The sequence below is a fragment of the Haematobia irritans genome, chromosome 5 (genome assembly GCF_050003625.1).
Source record: "Haematobia irritans isolate KBUSLIRL chromosome 5, ASM5000362v1, whole genome shotgun sequence".
Lineage (NCBI taxonomy): Eukaryota > Metazoa > Arthropoda > Insecta > Diptera > Muscidae > Haematobia > Haematobia irritans.
In genome coordinates, this window is record NC_134401.1 from 122,380,716 (window position 1) to 122,402,902 (window position 22,187).

Below are 22,187 nucleotides of genomic sequence, written 5' to 3' on the forward strand. Positions count from 1 at the left end.
AGCTCAAGAAAATATCACATTTGACATCTAAGCAGATCCGAATATTGGTAGGATATGATTATATCTAATTGCTATAGAATCAGATCCGATAAGATTTCAATATTGGCCTAGATCTAATGCCTTTGATATAATTATATATAGCCTTATATGTACGAGTAGATAGATCTGATGTTAGATCTTGTCATATATGGGATTATACCTCATCATATCTGGTTAGATCCAAAGTGGCCAAATTTGAGATCTGATCATATCCAATTAGATACACCAATTTTTTACACGGGATACGAAGAAGATGTACATATCAATAGAAATCGGTAGATATTTCCTAGATACGATATTTCCAAGTAAAGATATCATACAGAGAGCCATCCATATGACTGGGAAATATGAAAAGGAGAATTGTCTTGAAACTGAACTATTTACAAGATTTTTCGATGGAATTTCCATTTACAATTTCTAGTGAGCATAGACAGAACGTTGTTGATGAACGGTCGGCTTGAGTTCTTCTTTTTTTGAACATAGTGGTAGCGCACTATCATCTAGTGGTGCCGAGAGATGGTCTGTATCAAACTTTTTAAGGTTTGCGACTGTCGCAGAGTTGTAAACGTCGTAAACGTCACATACACGTCGTAAATGTAGAAAAAGTAGCAAACGTCGCAAACTCCAAATACATCAGACCCTTCAGCTAAGCACCGAATAATATCCAAGATGATGATATATGCGAAGAAGTTTCAATTCTCAGGAATGTTCATAAAATTATTTAAAAACCTTGATAATAGAGTTATTTCAATTGGGAACTCGAAGCCAAAATTACTATGAACTGTTCGATGGTGCAGTAAACGTGACGGTTGGTACTCGTTCATAGATAACCTTTCATAAATTACTGCAGAAACTGGAAGGAAGGAAAACTACTTAAGTCTTTCATAAGTGAATTGCTATTTAGAGAGAATTTTATAAAATCACTTTTTGGCTTATTTGAGCTAATTTCTATACTAACTAAACATTTTCAAAATTGTAACTAGTTATTCGTTGATGCAACTAAAGCTTGGATAGACATTGTGGACCGTGAAAACCAAGTATAGTTTGAAGTTGTGAATGAGAGATGTAAATCTAGTAGAGTTTTGAATAAATATAATATGAAGCATTTTTTGCATACCTTTTAGTGGGGAGCTTAACTAAAATAAATTACAAAATATTTACAATTTCTTTAATTCAAAATTAGGTTTTCTGCACTAGGTTTACGACGTTTGCGACATACGTATACCGTCGTTAACATATGTCGCAAAAGTCCCAGTTTGCGATAGGCCAACCCTGGTGGTGCCACATAGGAACCATCACTCCGGGACCGCTTTCACTTTTTGCATCTGTCGGAATCACCTTTGTATAACCCGCGTCCTATATATTCTAATGTGGGTGATATTTCTGAGAGGAAATAATCCACTGTTGAAACTGGGATTGAATCCATGATCCTTTGTACGCAAGAAACCATGCTAACCATTGCACAACGGTGTTTGCTAGTTCGGTCGAAATAAGTTGTTAGTTCCATACAACTTTACCATATGTGCCCCATCTCCTTTGAATTTATTCAGTGATCTTTGGCGGGCTTCTCGTTTTAGGCGTCTTTTCTCTGCTACTGATTGAGCAATTGTGTTCAGCATTAATGCTTGTTAGTTAAACATATCACATCTTTCAGTTATCAGCAGATTCAAAGTAGGGATTTTTCTGTTGGTTGAGCAATAGAGTTCAACATTCGTTAAATATCTCCGATATTTTTGTTTTCATCAGATCAAGTGGAAGGATTCGGAGAGTAGGCACACTACAGCATTTTTCTGAAGACTGCATTATTCTCTTCTGCGTTACTTACGTAGCACCTGATACGTAAAGCACATATGTTACACTCGCCAGTAGCTTTCTAATTGTCTGCCCAGGACATCTCAGATTTGGAATTATTCTTCCTAGTTTCGCTGTAGTCGATAGATCTTTAACAGTTTTAAAGTCAATTTACTGTCTGTAGCTAGTTTAGGTTCTTTTTGATGACAATCTCCTATCCGTCCACCTTTTGCTGAGTGTTGACTGAATTTTATAAGCCTTAAGACCCAAGTATTTATGCAATATATGGTGGAATGACGTTTGCGGAATGTCCAATTCCAATTAACTAAGAGGAATGGACTACAGCAGTAATATTCTCAGTAGTTCTTAAGTGTAATGCACTGATCTTATTCTTCGCAGGATCAACTTGTTGCAATAGCTCTATGTTTTCAACCAATTGTGGTATTGAAGGCCGACAACGACCCAATAAAACCTTGGTTTTGTGAAATGTGACTGAATTTTGAGTTTCCCCTTCTTCTGGCTTAGACGTAATGGTTTAAAAAATGCTAGTATAAATATATAAACAATATTAAACAGAGACTGTGCAAAATATCTTAATGCAATGACTTAATATTCTTCTAAGTTATTCGGTCGAGTTAGCAGGAGATATGTTACTATATATTCCTGTGGAAAAAGAATATGATGACATGGTATTTATTTGTCCGTAAGCTAATACTGTGAAGAGCTTTGAGTTTAGTCCCTTTAAAAAAATGATCTATATTTGTTGTTATCTCTTCAAAACAATGTAATTTACACAGCAAAATTCACCTATTATTGTGATAAAATATAATCCATCAGCGCCATTGGATATAAAAGATGTCCACAGCTAAGCATATAAACCAACAACGATAGCCTTACTTAGGTTAATGTTTTTTTAATGATTTATAAAAGATTAACATCGTTCTTCTTTCCATACCATCACAAATTAATTAATTACCAATTATTAAGCGCATACCTTAAGATGTACAAGAATGCACTGACATTCTAATTGTATTGGGGCACTCTGAAGTCTGTTAATTACAACACTTCTCGTTATCTTGTTTGGCGAATCTTATGCCGGATAGAGGAGATAAAACAATTTCCTTTTAAAATGAAGGCACGCCTTCCGGTTGAGCTATTGTTGTTAGTTTATTGTATAGTTAAAGAGTGATACTGAGTTGCATTATTATAGTCATGAGACAATTTTCCATGAATAATGAAAACTTTGTTCCCACAATCGATCAAAAGTGAACATGAACAAGATGAGAAGGCCAAAAGGAAAACCCTCGACAAAAGTAAAACAAGCAACTTTCTTGTAAATCAAACAAAAATGCATTTCTATTGTAAAATATTGTAGTTTTTGTTTTTGTTTTTTTTTTTCAACAGATACCCATATTTTTCTCACTTTTACACAGAGTACAATACATTTTTCCAACAATGGAAACTAACACACCTCATTGCTAGCCATACAGTGTGGAATTTGCAATTTGTACAATTTTGTAGCGGTAGTAGGCATAAAACTAGTTTCTTTTACTGAGAAACATATTGGAATAGTTTTGCAGATACATTTGCGAAAGAGGCAAAGTCTACTAGTTATACGATGTTGAAGTCCCAATAATCATGTTCAAAATATGTTTATATGTGATAGCGAAGACGAAATGCTATTATAGTTCCTATCATAGCAAACAGATTGAAATATATCTCAACTATGTTTTCAGCATAATGTACAATAATAATTAATAAAATTATTTATTTATTTGTTTTTTTTTTTTTTAAGAGAACTAAGTTATTTTCAACAAATTGGTTCTTACATTGTTAGATCGGCTATTACCACAAGAAAGGAGTCGTTGGTTCAGCTCCTTCATCATACTAATAACCTTACGAATGTTAAGTTTGGAAATAGATAAAAACGGACGAACAGATTCTGCTCTTGGAATACTTAACAAATTGTCCCGTGTTGCTACCTCAACTCTATTAAAGTTCGCCGATATGTTCCCATAGTTAGGTTAGGTTAGGTTAGGTTAAAGTGGCAGCCCGATTAAGATTCAGGCTCACTTAGACTATTCAGTCCATTGTGATACCACATTAACTAAAAGTACCTATTACATATGGGCACTTCTAGTTTTAACCGCTGAACCTTCTTGATTATTTTTCTGTGTTGAACCAACCAGATTGTTCCAAAAACATTAGCAGACTGCTTAAGTTAACGTTTTCCAGATCCGCCAGTAATCTGAAGCTATATGCTCCTAAAAGTTGCTTGCGCTTTACACAAAATGCAGGACACTCACACAAGAGGTGTTTAATTGATTCTTTTTCCTCCGCATCATGACAGCTCATACAATAGTCATTATACTTCGCGCCAATAGTTTTTGCAAAATCTCCTATCAGGCAGCGACCCGTTATAGCAGATATCAGGAGTGATATCTGACGTCTCGAGAACATTAGCATATCTAGTGTGCGGTTTAAGTTGAAATGGGGCCATATTTGCTTGGTGTCGTTACAACCCTTGCAATTCTCCCATCGAACATTTGCCATCATAACAGCCTTCTCACGCAGCATGAGCTTGCAGGTAGCTAGGGGCATACCAACAAATTCTAGTTCCCCTGGAATATGTAAGGTAGTCCCTAGCCTTGCCAACTCATCGGCTTCGCAGTTCCCCGGTATGTTCCTATGGCCAGGCACCCATATTAGGTGAATATTGTACTGCTCAGCCATCTCATTGAGAGATTTGCGGCAATCGATGGCCGTTTTCGAGTTGAGGAACACAGAGTCCAAGGATTTTATTGCAGGTTGACTGTCTGAGTATATATTAATGCCCACATTTTTTGGAACATTACTTCTCAGCCAATTCGCCACCTCTCTTATTGCTAATATTTCAGCCTGAAAAACACTACAGTGATTAGGTAATCTTTTCGCTATTTGAAGTTCCAAATCATTAGAATATACTCCAAAACCCACTTGTCCATCCAATTTGGAGCCATCAGTGTAGAAATCTATATATTCTTTATTCCCCGGGGTCTGTGTGCACCACGCCTCACTGTTGGGGATTAGAGTCTCAAACTTTTTGTCGAAAAGTGGACTCGCCAAAGTGTAATCCACTACGTTAGGCACATCTGACATTGTTTTGAGGACAGAACTGTGACCGTAACCTTTTTCCGACCACAGCGATAGTTCGCGCAACCGCACAGCCGTTGTTGCAGCTGACTGTTTGGCCAAAATGTCTAAAGGCAATAGATGCAGCATGACATTAAGGGAATTTGTTCCTGTCTTGCTGAATGCGCCTGAAATACACAAACACGCCATACGCTGAACTTTATCTAAACCAGTCGGTTTCTGAAGTGCCGGCCACCAGACTACAACACCATATAGCATTATAGGTCTAACCACTGCCGTGTATAGCCAATGCACAATTTTTGGTTTTAGTCCCCACTTTTTTCCTATTGCCTTTTTGCACGAGTACAAAGCTACAGTTGCCTTCCTCGCCCTTTCTTCAATATTAAGCTTAAAGTTCAGCTTCCTGTCCAAAATAACGCCAAGGTATTTTGCACAATCACCAAAGGGAATTTCAATACCCCCTAAGGAAATAGGCCTAACCGTGGGAGTTTTGCGATCTTTGCAGTACATGACTAATTCTGTCTTTGCGGGATTTACCCCAAGACCATTGTCTTTCGCCCATTTTTCAGTCATCCGGAGGGCCCTCTGAATAATATCTCTGATTGTGGATGGGAATTTTCCCCTGACTGCCAGAGCTACATCATCTGCGTATGCCACCACTTTTATCCTTTCTTTTTCTAGAGTAACCAGAAGGCTATTTATAGCAACATTCCAAAGAAGAGGTGATAGAACTCCTCCTTGGGGAGTGCCTCTGTTCACATACTTTTGTATGTTTGCTTGTCCTAGTGTGGCTGAAATACGTCTCTTCATTAGCAGTTCGTCTAACAGCCTGAGTATACATGGATCAACATTCAGAGTTGTCAGTCCATTTAATATCGCGCTCGGATGGACATTATTGAACGCCCCTTCGATGTCTAGAAACGCCACGATTGTGTATTCTTTGACAGATAGTGAGCTTTCAATAAAGCTGACTAGTTCATGTAGTGCGGTCTCAGTAGACCTGCCCTTCGAGTATGCATGCTGTCGTTTCGAGAACAAACTTGAATCGATGCTAGTTCTAAGATAAATATCTATCATCCTCTCCAGAGTCTTAAGTAGGAATGAGGATAAGCTGATTGGTCGGAAATCCTTCGCCCTCGAGTGAGAGGCTTTTCCCGCTTTAGGTATGAAGACGACTTTTGTTTCCCTCCACTTTCCTGGGATATATGATAAGTTGATACATCCTTTATATATCACCGACAACCAGGGGATAATTTTGTCAGTTACAGCTTGTAACTCCGCCGGAGTAATTCCATCAGGTCCAGGGGATTTGAATGGTCCAAAGCTATTTAGCGCCCATCTTATTCTAGTTTCCGATACAATTTCCTCGACAGGAAACGACCGCTGAGCAACTGTGGCACCGCCAGTACATGGTTCAACCGTCTGATTTCCAGGAAAATGTGTGTCCAATAGTACCTCCAGCGTCTCCTCACTGGACGTTGTCCAATTGCCCTCCGATGTTTTAATGAAACCTGGAGCGGAGTTGGTGGATGCTAGAACCTTCCGTAGCCTGGAAGCCTCGGACGTATTCTCGGACGTATATCTTAAAACAATGTTAGATTATGTTTTGGATCACATCAATCCGTAGAAAATTATTGGTCCATTGCGGTTGTTCAAACTCGTTTTCTCTTCCTCTTCGTGATTGTTCCACTCCGTCCAGGTGAAGGACATTACCCAAATATGATGGGATTATATTTGGGTAATGTTCCTCATGATGACCTAGGTCTTCCCCCCAGGGGCCTTGATGACAGCGAGTATAAAGGGTGATACGGTCAAAATTTGGTCAAGGGAAAACGCGTGTAAATCGGTGAAATCGTTTATTTAAAAAATCAAATTAAATTTCTTTTTCAAGTTCAATTAGTATAAAATTCAGGAAAAATATTCAGTTAGACTTTCGCTTTTCCAAATCCGAATTGCCGGGCCTCACGCTTGACACCTGCCATCAGATTTTGTACAGCCACCTTGTCAACCTTCTTCGCCGCAGAAAGCCAGTTTGCCTTGAACTGCTGCTCGTCCTTAGCAGTTTTTTTTGGTCTTCTTTAGGTTCCGCTTGACAATAGCCCAGTATTTCTCAATTGGGCGGAGCTCTGGCGTGTTGGGAGGGTTCTTGTCTTTGGGAACCACCTGCACGTTTTTGGCGGCGTACCACTCCATGGCCTTTTTACCGTAATGGCAACATGCCAAATCCGGCCAAAACAGTACGGAACAACCGTGTTTCTTCAGGAAAGGCAGCAGACGTTTAGTCAAACACTCTTTCACGTAAATTTCTTGGTTGACAGTCCCGGAAGCTATGAAAATGCTGCTTTTCAAGCCACAGGTACAGATGGCTTGCCAAACCAGATATTTCTTTGTGAACTTTGACAGTTTTATGTGCTTGAAAATATCTGCTACCTTTCCCCTTCCTTTTGCCGTATAAAACTCCTGTCCCGGAAGCTGCTTGTAGTCGACTTTGACGTAGGTTTCGTCGTCCATTACCACGCAGTCAAACTTCGTCAGCATCGTCGTGTACAACCTCCGGGATCGCGCTTTGGCCGTCGTATTTTGTTTATCATCGCGATTTGGAGTCACTACCTTCTTGTAAGTCGATAGTCCGGCTCGTTTTTTGGCTCGATGCACGGTTGTAGACGATACACCCAGCTTATTTGCGGCATCTCGGAGAGAGAGGTTAGGGTTTCGCTTGAAACTACCGGCAACTCTCTTTGTCGTCTCAGCGGCTTCCGGTTTTCGATTTCCCCCCGATCCAGACTTCCTGGCTGACGACAAACGTTCCCCAAACACGTTAATTACATTTGTAACGGTTGACTTGGCAACTTTTAGCGATTTTGCCAGCTTTGCGTGCGAGTAGCTCGGATTTTCGCGATGCGCGAGCAAAATTTTGATACGCTGCTCTTCTTGCTTGGACGGCATTTTGACAACTGAAGAGTGAATTCGAAAATCAAAATAGAAGCAACATTCTATACACACACACCTTCAAAATGAGGGGTGTTCAGGTTTTTTAAATGCAAAATTGAAAGAAATACGTCAAGTTTATATTGACCAAATTTTGACCGTATCACCCTTTAATGTTCCTCACCTGGGTCATGATGACGTAGGTCTTCCCCCCAGGGGCCTTGATGAAAGCGAGTATATTCCTCAGATTTCAGTTTCGCAAATCAGTAATAGTCTGAAGGAAATAAGAACCCAGTATCATGTTTTTCTAAAATATAATACTAAAATGTTAGGAGTCTTCCATAGCCTCAGGATCCAGACACCATCTACAAATGTCATCATTCGTTAAATCAATCCTTACCAGAGTATTGTGTCCTGTTATAATTTCAATTGTCATCACCATTAGTATTCCAGACTTTCTAAAGGGTATTTTTCTAAGAGTTTGCTGATTTGAAATTTAAATAAAACACATGCCAAATTATGAAATGGCCAAAAAATGTTTTATTTGGCTTCTCATTTAACATTTAAATATAATTTCGGGCATATGTTCAACACGAGTATTTGGCACAAAGGTCATTCTGGAGGCCCAATTTTCGACCGCCTTTTCATGCATTTGGCATATTGGTTTCCAAAACCTCAATCGTAGCTGCTTTATCTACGATTTTTTTGCTCGCAGCCCGCAAAAGAAGCCCAACGTACCTTCTAGAAGTCACCATATTTGCTTTTGATTCTCTAAATATACAAAGAAAGCGGGGGGAAAACGTCCGGGTTTACGCTATTTGAGCCGCGTCTTCCATAGCAACTACAACAGTCTTCCCCTTTCCTTCTCAATTCAGTGACCTGAAGCTGTAGGTTTCTTCATTAATACCTAACTATTTGATGTGTACTTTGCAAAATATTTTTAGTTTATTCGTTTCTCTTACTCTTCTTCGCATAGATCCTAAGCCTTATGATATTAGCTTCGTTTCTTCTTCTATCATCTACCCTCATTATCTTGTACATCAATCTCATGGGCTTGGCTTTATTGGAATGGTAGGTTTCTTTTCTTGAATCTCTTTTTGTGTTATTGTTTTTTTTTGTTTAGTGAAATCCCTCTAGTGTGTCGGTAAGTTAGTGGGTTTCTAGCCATGTTATAGGTAAGGGTTTTTGTTTTGTATCCAAGCAACAGGTAGATGATTTAGGTTTTGGAATTTTTTTGATTGTTTGCTGATCATAGGTGTTGTTTTTGTTGTTCGTTTTTGTCATCACAGTTTCATTATCATTGTTAGAGTGAGTTCATAGAAATGATCGGCCACAACTTTCCAGTTGTTGTTCATTTAGAAATAATTGTAAAAATATTGAATTTCATTTGGAAATATATGATGTTGTATGGAGAAACCAAAACAATTGCATTTGTTGGGGTAGGTTTGTGTTTTTCAATGCACTTGAGTGCCCGTCTGAACTGGGATGGGCTAAGAGAACTAATGAATGAAATGTCCAAATGATTTGTGTAAATTCGATACCTACGAGACTAACACGTCATGAGACACTGCTATTTATTTCTATTCTCTTCATAAGATAGGAAATCATGATCTCCTCCTCTTTACTTTGGAATGTGGTTTCGGTGATTCGTGTATTTTGTCACCGGTACTGGGAATTGTATTACTTGAGAAGCAACAAGTACCTAATCCACTTCCCATATGTATTGAATATTTTTTACATGTCTACGCATGACCAAACCTATTATTTCCTCAAGTGGAGCTAGGTTTCAAAGAAATCTTAGGCAATCAATCATGTGGAAATTAAAGGAAATATTTGTTTTTGTTTCGCTCTCTTCTTCTCTATGACTATCAATTTCAAGACAATTACTACTGCGCACTTTGGTTCTAATTTATTCGTGGGAAATATTTATATCATGGGGGTTTAAAACTTTACGTGAAGATTGCTTCTTTTCTATGGAACTTTTTGGGGTCGATCACTAGTTGGGAATATTTACGTTTCTTATATAAAATTATATTTTTTTTTCAAGATTTGTATAGTGTCTTCGATTTTCCAGAACGCATACTTTAGGAGATATGAGAAAAATAAGTCTTTCATATGAAACATTCCCAGGGTTTTCAGGATTTGGACGAAATTTTCGATTTTTTTGAGATTGATCACGGATTTAGGAGGTATGAGCAAAATAATTGATTTGAAAAAAATTTATATATAATTAATTTTTTTCAAAATGTTCATAGAGTTTTAAAGTTTATGAAATTGATCACGAATTTACCTCCTTTTTGCTATAGAACGCAAAGCTTAGGAGATATGAGCAAACTACACGCAAAGAAAAAAAAAAACGTTTGGAAAACGTGTATCGAAAACGTTTTTCTTTTGTTAGAGTTTTTTGAATTGCTTCGAAAAGTATACACTTTTATCACCAAAAAAATTCGTTTGTTACAAAATTTTTATTTTTTCAATAAAAAAAGTTATTTTTGAACCAACAACACAGTCCATTTCGTTTATATCAAACACTGTTATTTTCTAAATTTAGGTCTTTAATAAGACACATTTTACAGTTCATAGTAAAAATGTAATATAGTAGAATGTAATGTTGAATTTTTTTTTTCGGAATCTTCCGATCATATCTGGAATATATGTAAAAAAAAAACTTTGGTCGAAGCAGGGATCGAACCCACGACCCTTGGCATGCAAGTCAGACGTAGCAACCACTGCTCCACGGTGCCCAACTAAATGTATTTTTCTGTTAAATAAACTTTGTTTAATCGGCTAGTGGGCGCCGCAAGCTATGCTATATAAATATAACTTAGTTATATGGGTAATTGTCTATTGATGACAATAACGGCTACATGGCTCAGTGGATAGTGTGTTGGCTTACAAATTGCATGGTCCGCGGTTCGATTCTCCGTCCAGGCGAAAGGTAAAAAAAATTTTAAAAATTTATAAAATCGTATAATTTCTTCTACATTGTTTGTGTTACAGAAAAAGGTGCTAAGAACTAAAAAACTTCGTGGAAGTGAGAAAGATATGAGGGAAAATGCAATTAGCCAGAAAAATTTTTTTTGTGTTAGTCTTTATGAAATTGTTTTTACATCCTGGAAAAGAATAAACGTTTATCACAAAAAATATACTTTTCTTCCAAATACACTTCCTTTCAACGAAAAGCAAATGAGAAACGAACTTTGTTTGTCTAAAATTTCGTTTGGGAGGAAAGAATTATTTTTTTGCGTGTAAATCTTTCATATAAACATTCCTAGTTTTTTTTCACGATGTGGATAAATTTTAGATTTTTTTGGCAGTTTTTTTCTCTCTCAGACGCATACAAAAATTAAAACTTTCAGGATTTGGATGGATTTTCCGATTTTTTGGGCTTGGAAGGTTTTTTATGTAAATGTTTTCAAGATTTTCATAGAGTTTTAGATTTTTTGGGATTGATCACGAACTTACAACTTTTTCGCTCTAGAACGCGTAGTTTAGGAGATATGAGCAAAACAAGTTTTTTATATACAAAAAATATGAGATATGAGTGTAATAAGTGTTCATACAAAAATTAAAACTTTTCCAGTATTTGGATGGATTTTCCGATTTTTTGGGCTTGAAAGGTTTTTTATGTAAAAATTTTAATTTTTTTCAAGATTTTCATAGAGTTTTTGATTTGTTGGAATTGATCATGAACTTACAACCTTTACGCTCTAGAACGCGTAGTTTATGACATATGAGCAAAACAAGTTTTTTAAATACAAAAATATGAGATATGAGTGAAATAAGTGTTCATACAAAAATTAAATCTTTTCCAGTATTTGGATGGATTTTCCGATTTTTTGGGCTTGAAAGGTTTTTTATTTAAAAATTTTAATTTTTTCAAGATTTTCATAGTTTTTTATTTTTTGGGATTGATCATGAACTTACAACCTTTACGCTCTAGAACGCGTAGTTTAGGAGATATGAGCAAAACAAGTTTGTTATATACAAAAAAATAACTTTTTCTGGGTTTTGGGAGATATGAATGAAATAAGAGTTCATATAAAAATTAAAACTTTTCCAAAATTTGGATGGAATTTTCTATTTTTTAGGCTTGAAAGATTTTTTATGCAAAAGTTTTAATTTTTTTCAAGATTTTCATAGAATTTTAGATTTTTTGGGATTGATGATGAATTTACAACATTTTCGCTCTAGAACGCGTAGTTTAGAAGATATGAGCAAAACAAGTTTCTTATAGAAAAAAAAAACAATTTTTTTGTTTTTCATAGAAATTTAGATTTTTTAGAGATGGTCATGAATTGATCTCCTTTATCTCCTCCTATACCGAATAGGACGCATAATTAAGGAGATATGAGTGACATAAGTTTTCATACAAAAATTCACAGTTTTCCAGTATTTATTTTTTTTTTTTAATAAAAATTTTAATTTGGTTAGGTTTTCAACGCAAAGTTTTGAAAATATGAGTAAAATAAGTTTTTTTATATAATTTTTTTTCTCAAGATTTTCAAGATTCTACCGCCTTTTCGCTCTAGGACGCGTAGTTTAGGAGATACCAGCAAAATAAATTTTAATATTAAAATATAGACTTTCTGGATGTGGAGAGAATTTTCGACTTTTCGGGAGCAATCATGACGTATGGTCCTTTTTGCTCTAGGATGCATAGTTTAGGAGATATTAAAAAAAAGTTTTGATATAAAAATTTGGATTTATTTCAGAATTTGGACAGAGTTTTCGAGTTGGAAGGTGATCACGAATTTATTGTCACTTTCAACATCAGTGATCATATTCCTTCTCTGGGTGCTGTTGTTAACTACAAAAAAGCTTAGTTTAGGCGTTATAATGCATGATCTAGTTAACTCTTAATTCATAAAGTTCATGTTATTTAAATTCAACGAGGGGTGTTAAATATGCCATAATTCATTTAATTTATGTTTTTGCATACATTTTTGTTTTGAGAAGATGTATTGAAAAAAAAACAAATTAAATTTGTTGTTTGATAGTTTTCTTTTTTTACACCTTCAGTTTTTAACGGTCGAATGATGGCCGATTGAATAAACATTTTGAATAGATTTTTTTCTAGATTTGCATGATAAACGCCAATTTTAATTATTGTTTTTTTTTGTGATAGTCTAAGCCCCAACTGTTGATTTTTTCACTTTCAATCATCTCACATCATCACGATAATGCCTTGATATTGCCTAATGGCAATTTAATAGGGAGAAAAAAAGTGAAATTTCTTCACAAAAAAGAAAGAAAAATGCGAATACATGAACAATACATTGCATTGTAGGGTTTTATCACAAAATATTGTACTCAAAATTGTATAGGCCTAAATGGTTATACAAACTCGAAACATTTGAACCACTCGGTTTATTTTAATGTCGCGATTTCAAAGACACAAATTTTCTAATTTTTTGTCCGGTTGTCATCTTCCCTTTGGTTTACTTTTGAATATAGGAACCCCCATAGCTCTCGTCTTTTCTATAGGCATAACGAATTCCTATGTGACATCGGGCAAAGTTGTGCAAATCATTTGATATTTAGATTTAGATCCCTTTTGTATATGCTAAATACTACTCACATTGAAAAAGAAATTTAAAATTTGATACAATATAGTCCCAGATAGACCGATTTCCATTTTTTTTTTGGTTGAGATGATCTACTGATGTGTGTCTCTATATTTCCAAGATTGGAGATTTCGATAATAAATTTAGTGCATTCCGGGTTATTTTTAGCAGTTAGGTAAAATGCGAAGATAAGGTACTAATGATAAATTTTCTGATGTAGCCCTCAATAAAACTGTTCGCTCAGTTTAACATCTTCAATGCATAGAACTTGAAACCCCGAAGTTAGAATCTTCTCACGCAGTATGTGCTTCCCCTGGAATCTGCAAGGTAGTTCCTAGCCTTGCTAACTCATCCGCTTTGTAGTTTTCTGGTATGTCCTGTTGCCATGCACCTACAATAGGGGAATATTTATTGCTCAGCCTTCTTGGTGATAGATTTCCGGCAGTCTATGGCCTTTTTCGAGTTAAGGAACACATCCCTAAGATTTCATTGCAGATTGACTGTTTGAGTATCTATTCAGGCCAACATTTGTTGGAACTTCACTTCTTAGCCAGCTCTTTTATTGCTTATATTTCAGCAGTGATTGTAAGTTCCAGGTCTTTTGAATATACTCCACAGCTTTTGGCACATTTGGCATCATTTTGACACTGAACTGAACTGTGAACATCATTATATCCTCCACCATAGGATGGGGGTATATTAACTTTGTCATTACGTTTGTAACACATCGAAATATTGCTCTAATACTCCACAAGTATATATATTCTGGGTCGTGGTGAAATTCTGAGTCGATCTAAGCATGTCCGTCCGTCCGTCTGTTTGTTTAAATCACGCTAACTTCCGAACCAAACAAGCTATCGACTTGAAACTTGGCGAAGTAGTTGTTATTGATGTAGGTCGGATGGTATTGCAAATGGGGCATATCGGTCCACTTTTACGTATAGCCCACATATAAACGGACCCCCAGATTTAGCTTGCGGAGCCTATAAGGGTAGCATATTTCATCCGATCTGGTTGAAATTTGGTACACGGTGTAAGTATATGGTCTTTAACAACCATGCAAAAATTGGTCCATATCGGTCCATAATTATATATAGCCCCCATATAAACCGTCCATAATTATATATAGCCCCCATATAAACCGTTCCCCAGATTTGATCTCCGGAGCCTCTTGGAGAAGCAAAATTCATCCAATCCGGTTGAAATTAGCAAAGTGGTGTTAGTATATGACCGCTAATAACCATGCCAAAATTGGTCCATATAGGTCTATAGTTATATATACCCGATCACACAAAAATTGGTCCTTATCGGTTCATAATCATGGTTGCCACTCAAGCCAAAAAAAATCTACCAAAATTTTATTTCTATAGAAAATTTTTTCAAAATTTTATTTTTATGGAAAATTTTGTCAAAATTTTATTCCTATAGAAAATTTTGTCAAATTTTATTTCTATAGAAAATGTTGTCAAAATTATAATTCTATAGAGAATGTTGTCAAAATTTTAATTCTATTGAAATTTTGTCAAAATTTTATTTCTATAGAAAATTTTGTCAAAATGTCATTTCTATAGAAAATTTTGTCAAAATTTTATTTCTATAGAAAATTTTGTCAAAATTTTATTTCTATAGAAAATTTGGACAAAATTTTTTTTCTATAGAAAATTTTGACAAAATTTTATTTCTATAGAAAATTTTGACAAAATTTTATTTCTAAAGAAAATGTTGTCAAAATTTTATTTTGTCAAAATTTTATTTCTATAGAAACTTTTATCAAAATTTTATTTCTATAAAAAATTTTTACAAACTTAATTATATTTTTTTTTAACATGGCGATAGCTCGCGCAACCGTACAGCTGCTGTTACAGCTCACTGTTCGGCCAATATGTCAAATGGCAATAGATGCAACATAACATTAAGGGAATCTGTTCCTGTCTTACTAAAGACTGCTGACTGAGACTGTTGGAGGGCCTATGCACAATTTTCGGTTATAGTCACCTCCTATCACCTATTGCCTTTTTGCAGCCTGCCAAGGCTTTTCTCGTCCTTTCGTCAATATCCAATATCCTGTCCAATATAATAACCCCATAGAAATTGACATAAATTGGCCAAACGGAAGGAGATGGGAAATCCGAATTGTGACTGATATCAAAAAGTTTGACAAAAAACTTCTGAATCGTATCTAAATTGAAATGTGAAAGGTAGGATTGGGATTCTATCGGGTGATCCAACCAGATATTGGAAAATCTGTATGGGAGTTCCAATATATGGTCTACAAAAAATGAAGGCATTGCTTGATCAATAATGCTTCCAGTGTGGCTAAATGAAAAGAGATGTTCAGATTTATGTGTGAAAGCTAGATATTTTAGTCATCTATCCAATGGTAAAAACGTGAGTTGGCACTCCTAATATATGGCCCACAAAAATGTGTAGAAGGTGCTTCTCGAGTGAAATGCGTCCACTGTTGCCAAATGATGGGAAATATAGATATTTTAGTCATCTATCCGATGGATGTTCCAAGATCTCTTTCTCGTGAGAAATGCGTTTATTGCGTCCAAATGGAAAAATGTGGGCAGATGTTTTGGTCTTCTATCCGATGGAAGAAACGGATAATACAAAATGTGTTTGGGAACCCAATATATGGCCTACAAAGATGTGTGGAAGGTACTACTCGTCGGAAATGCATAAAGATGGGGATGGCCAAATAGATAAAGATGGGTATCCAGATTTATATGTAAAAGATAGATCTGATAGTCCTCTATCCGATGCTTAAAAATAAATGTCATCCACTGTGGCCAAATGGCAATATACGTGCCTCCAGATTTATATAAGAGGTTAATCTTTTAGACTCCTATCCGATTATATAGAAAATTATACAAAATGTGTTTGGGATTCCCAATATATAGATTACAAAAATGTTAAGGCACTACTCCCCCACTCGATATATTGAGAATCTCAAATAAGCACCGATTTTCAATTTTACTTCTTAATTAGGGAAAAGACGAATTTTCAATTGAATCGAAGCTCTTATTGAATCGAAGCTCTTATACTTGACCATAACACCGTTTCTCTTTTTTTTATAATTTTTCGTTCAAAATGTTTTCGATATTCTCTACATGCCTATTCTTGAAAAAAACTTGACCCATATACAAAGTTTAAGTTGTTGTTCTGTAAAACTAGTTTAAGAACAACAAATTGAAAAAAACCTTGAAATGCAATAAAAAAAAACTCGGATAAAGTCAGTAAGAAACACAAACAATAAATTTCAAAAATTGTTTTATTAATAATTATAAAAAAATTATATACATATATATATATATATATATATATATATATATATATATATATATATATATATATATATATATATATATATATATATATATATATATATATATATATATATATATATATATATATATATATATATATATATATATAATATATATATATATATATATATATATATATATATATATATATATATATATATATATATATATATATATATATATATAGATATATAGATATATAGATATATATATATATATATATATATATATATATATATATATATATATATATATATATATATATATATATATATATATATATATATATATATATATATATATATATATATATATATATATATATATATATATATATATATATATATTTAAAACATATAAATTATCTAACAAGTGATCATGCTTAACAACCTTGTTAATACATAACAAAAATTTAAAATCAAATTTAACCGGTTGAAAATCATGAAAATCGAAATAAAAACGTGTGAAAAATAAACCAAAACGACGTGATAAACAAAACGCAATGATAATTATGTCAAAAATTAATCGAAAATTGATTTATTTAATTTTAGAATAAAATATTGTTTTTCGTTGAAAATTATAAAAAAAATTAAAACCAAACAAAAATAATTTTCCTCAACAAATATTGATCGATAAATCCCGGTCAAAATCAAAACGAAACAAATTTTCAATTAACACCTGCTAAACGATCCGTCAGTTGTTGTTGTGCATGCTAGCAACGCGTTTTAAGAACGTCTTCGCAACGTAGCATAACAACGTCTTGTGATTGCTCACTGCTTGAGCTGCGATACAAAAGAATTTCAATAATTTCCGATACTACCAGCTACTACTGCTGACTGCTGTTGTTCGGAATTTATAATTGCCGATATTTTTGCTTATGCCACTGTTGGAATATTGCTGCTGTTGGTACTGCTCACTTGTTCACCGGTGCCTATAAACGTCGTTGCAACGCATTTTATAATCGTCGTTGTTGCTGCTGACCTAACCAGTTCCAACCATAAACGCCAAAACACCTGATGGCCTGATGCTGTTTAGCCATAAAACGTTATCTCTCGATTGCACTTGAGGTTTTCACAGCAGACGAAGAAAAACCTCCATCATCATCCATAGCCTATTGTTTTTTGGCTGAATTGTTAATTTCTAGTTTTCTACACTGATCGCAGTAATTGTGATTGTTTTTAGTTTTTGCTTTTTTGTAAACTCAAACCGGAAATTCAAGTGGACTTTTTTTGTAAAAGGTATCTCACATCTCTTCGTTATACGTAAAACCATAATCGTCGAATCATATATCTTGACCTAAGTCTAAAGAGAAAAGGAGGGAGAGAGAGATAAAGAGCGCAGAGCTTTAATATTGGAATAAAAGAGGTGTGTATGAATTTTATAACTTCAAATGAGTCTTTATCTATGTTTTCTTTGGTTATTTCAAATTTGCTAAAAATATAGGTTTTTTTGAAGCAATAAATAAATTATAACGAATGTGTTTAAATTAGTTTAAATTTAGTTGAATTCAATTTTATACTTAAGAAATTTATTTCATATTAATTTTGATAAATTCAGATAAGCAAATAAATAAAATAAATATAATTTAAATTAATTAAAATAAATTAAAAATAACTTAATCAAGTTAAAACCAAAACACAATCAATTGTCAATTTGAATTATATTAAATTATAATCAATTTTACAATATTTAATTAAAATAAATCAAACTCATTAGTCTAATTAAATCAAACAAAATAAAATTAAATTACGTTGACAATTTAAATATTCTAAAGTAAATTAACATTTCAAATAAATTGAATAAAATAAAATTACATTTAGTTTTAAAATAACCAAAATTATTTAATAAAACAAAATATGTTTAATAAAATTTATAAAAATTAAATACTAGTAAGCAAATAGTATTAGAATAAATTTATGCCATGCTCGTTGCAAAATAGTTTAAAAAAAATTGTAAACTCTCATCTTAGGTACGATCTCTAGTAAAATATTTGACAGAAATAAAAATTTTACCACAGTGATCCAGCATACATTTTAGCTCATATTGGATATATAACATATCGTTAGGAAGAACTCTCGAAATATTTGGAAAATGCTCCTATAAAAAAATTTGACACTCCCCAGCAAAAAACTTTGGAAGTACTTCTAAAGGCACTGCTATAAAAGCACTTCAAAAAATGTCCTCCCAAAGATGTTCTTTATTCTAACTACTCAGGAAGTTCTTTTAATTATTTTTTTTTATAACTCGCTTTTTTCATATTTTCAAAGTGCACAGAAAAAAATCCGTAGTTAAACTAACTCTAAATTTAACTTATTTTTATTAGAAAAAATTATTTGCTAGTAGTTAAATTTTATTATTTTTTCGAAATTTTCTACAGCTTAATGAAATTTTACTTTTTTTTAAGTATGTCTCAAAAATTTTATGAACTAAACATGTATATGAACTAAAGCAAACGAAGATTTTCGTACGATTCCCAAAAATAGTAAGAATGAACTACTGTATGGTTAAAATGGTGATGATTTGGCGCCAATGATTTTCTTCTTTACTTTTAGTTCATTTTTTCTTCTATGAGAGGATGTAATTTCGTGAACTGCAGTTAAAAAGTACAAAAGGGCATTCAATTTTGCTGCTTTTAACAACGCTTTGTAAAAATCTCAAAATGTGGAGTAAAATTTAGTTCAATTTTCGTGCGAGGTAGTTCATTCTTCCTATAAAACAGTTCACTTTTTTTGGTGTGTAATTTTAACTTTGTTCGTTTTAAATAGATTAGAACAAAGCAAGAATTAATAAAAATGGTACAAAATATTTAAATCCATTGTAGAATTGCGAATTTTTGAAAAATATTTGAGGCCAAGCGTTTCAGAAAAAGAGTTAAAATCATTAAAAATTTTAAAAATATTTATTTGGAAAAATATTACAAAATTTTTTAAATCACATGCAAAACACTGAATTCGGATCACACCTTAAGAAATGAGGCAAATTCAGTGCAAACGGTTATTAAAAGGATGGACATCCGTCCTATGACAAGCCCATGTTAAATTCATCACTCTTCTTCAATATTGCACTACTTTTTGGCAACGCTTTTTTCGTTTTGATCAAATATTTGTCTAGTGTGACCATACCCAAGGAACTTGATTCATATACGAATAGTTTTATATAAGAACTTTACCATCTCTGCCTGTACTCGCACTAGTTTCTAGTTTCTTAGCAAATGCATGTAACAATCTTTTGATGTGTAATATTATTGGCTAATGTTACCCATCAACCTGTTAGAGTTTTCCACTCACGACCGCTACTTGAAACTTGTTTCTTTCACATAATGGCCTATGTGCATTTCTCTGACAAGCCTTGCATGAATTTAAAAGCCTTTTTGGCATGTGTTCCAGAAGATTCTGCTGGTTTTACAGGTATTTCAAGGTTGCCAGGTAATTTAGGTTTTTTAAAGTGACTGCTTATACAAAAATTTTATTTTAATGAAATTTAATATTATTAGAAGAATTTCAGTTTTCGATAGAAATTAAATTTACATGTTTATATTAAATTTCATTAATATTTGATTTGTACAGAAAATGCAAACCTAATAAATCATTGGGAAGTTGTTTTCGGTATATGGTAATTATGCAATAATTAATGACATTTTTAGCAAATTTAGTTGCAATTTAAGTTTTATGGTGAAGTTTTTAAAAAAGTATTATCGAACATTTTAAAAATAAAATTATTAAAAAAAAAATATTCAACCCTTTAAAATTAAGTTAAATTCATTCAAAGAAATAAAGTGATTTGGAGTGAAAGTTATCGAGATTAAATTTTCATAGAAAATTTAAAAAAAAATATATATTTTATGGAAGATAGTTTTTGTCAAGAAAAAAAAGCCAACTATAATTAAATTAACCTTATTTAATGAAATGAGGGCTCACTACAATATATCTCAAGCATCTTGGGTCGATTACCATGCCACACGAATCCTGTTGAAGTACAGAAGACTGTAATACTGGGTACAGCTTATGTAACAAGAAGATTCTTAAACATTATCCCCCATGTTCTGGTTTACGAATTTGCAAAACTCAAAATTTTGAATTGCCAATAACTCTTCAATCGATACGTCTTTAGACATGAAATTTTTAGAAATTACATTTCTTAAAGATAGGAAGAGTTTGTGAAAATTGCATATAATATATTGTAGTGGTTCGGAAAATAAATATTGAGAAAAATTTTTGCGTTTTGCGAATTCATAAACCAGAAAGGGGGGAATATGATATATAGCTATAATGGGATCATAGTGAAGTTAAATAATTGAAATGTTTAGAAAATTTAGTTCAGATTGATCTTGTATACAAAAATTTTAAAAATGTAATATAAAAATAATGGAAAATCGATTTAAAAAAAATGAAAAACGTATAGAATTAAAAACATTAAATTAAGCTCATTTAACAAAAATTAAGTGAAATTAAACGAAACTTTTTTTTTGAAAAATTAGTTGAGATTTAATTTTCATAGAAAATTTTGAAAGATTATTTATATAGGAAATATTATTAAATGATAAAAATAAACTTATTTATTGAAATGAAGTGTAACTAGAAAATATAAAATATTATGAAGAATATCGATTTTTCTAACAAAAAAAAATAAATAAATTGAAAACAAAAAATAAATTAAATTCAATTAAACTCATAATAAAAATTGACTTATTTACTAAAATGCAGTGATTAAATTTTCATAGAAAAAGTAATGTCTATGAAAAGTTTTGTAAATACAATAAAATATAGATATTTGTACAAAAACAAAATTAAATAATTAAAAACGACTAAAATAAAATTAAAGTCCTTTAAAAAAATAATTTTCAATTTGAATTTTTATAGAAAATTTTTAAAATAAAATTCATATATATGAAAGATTATAATGAAGTGAAATTAGAAAATATAAAATATTATAAAGAAGATCGATTTTTCTGAAAAAGAAAATTAATGCAAATCGTGTAAAATTAAATTAAGCTCATTTATGTAAATTAAGTGAAATTAAATGAAAGAAATAATATAAAGAAAAACGAGTAAGGAAAGTCTAAAGTCGGGCGGGGCCGACTATATTATACCCTGCACCACTTTTTAGATCTAAATTTTCGATGCCATATCACATCCGTCAAATGTGTTGGGAGCTATATATAAAGGTTTGTCCTAAACACATACATTTAAATAGCACTCGATCTGGACAGAATTTGATAGACATCTACAAAATCTATAGACTCAAAATTTAAGTCGGCTAATGCACTAGGGTGGAACACAAGGTTAGTAAAAAAATATGGGAAACATTTAAATCTGAAGCAATTTTAAGGAAACTTCGCAAAAGTTTATTTATGATTTATCGCTCGATATATATGTATTAGAAGTTTAGGAAAATTAGAGTA

The 22,187-nt window shown here is 32.9% G+C and overlaps 1 protein-coding gene across 5 annotated transcripts in view; it reads left to right on the top strand.

Annotated features, from left to right (window-relative positions):
- jbug (filamin-type immunoglobulin domains fbug) overlaps positions 1–22,187 on the top strand; it is a 169,667-nt gene that overhangs the window by 95,038 nt on the left and 52,442 nt on the right. Inside the window, exon 2 of one of the 5 annotated variants that reach the window (XM_075311898.1) lies at positions 17,338–18,151. The exons of the other annotated variants lie outside the window; for them this stretch is intronic. The gene's annotated coding sequence lies outside the window, so the exon portion shown is untranslated. The remainder of the gene's footprint in view (positions 1–17,337; positions 18,152–22,187) is intronic. 5 annotated transcript variants of the gene reach the window in all.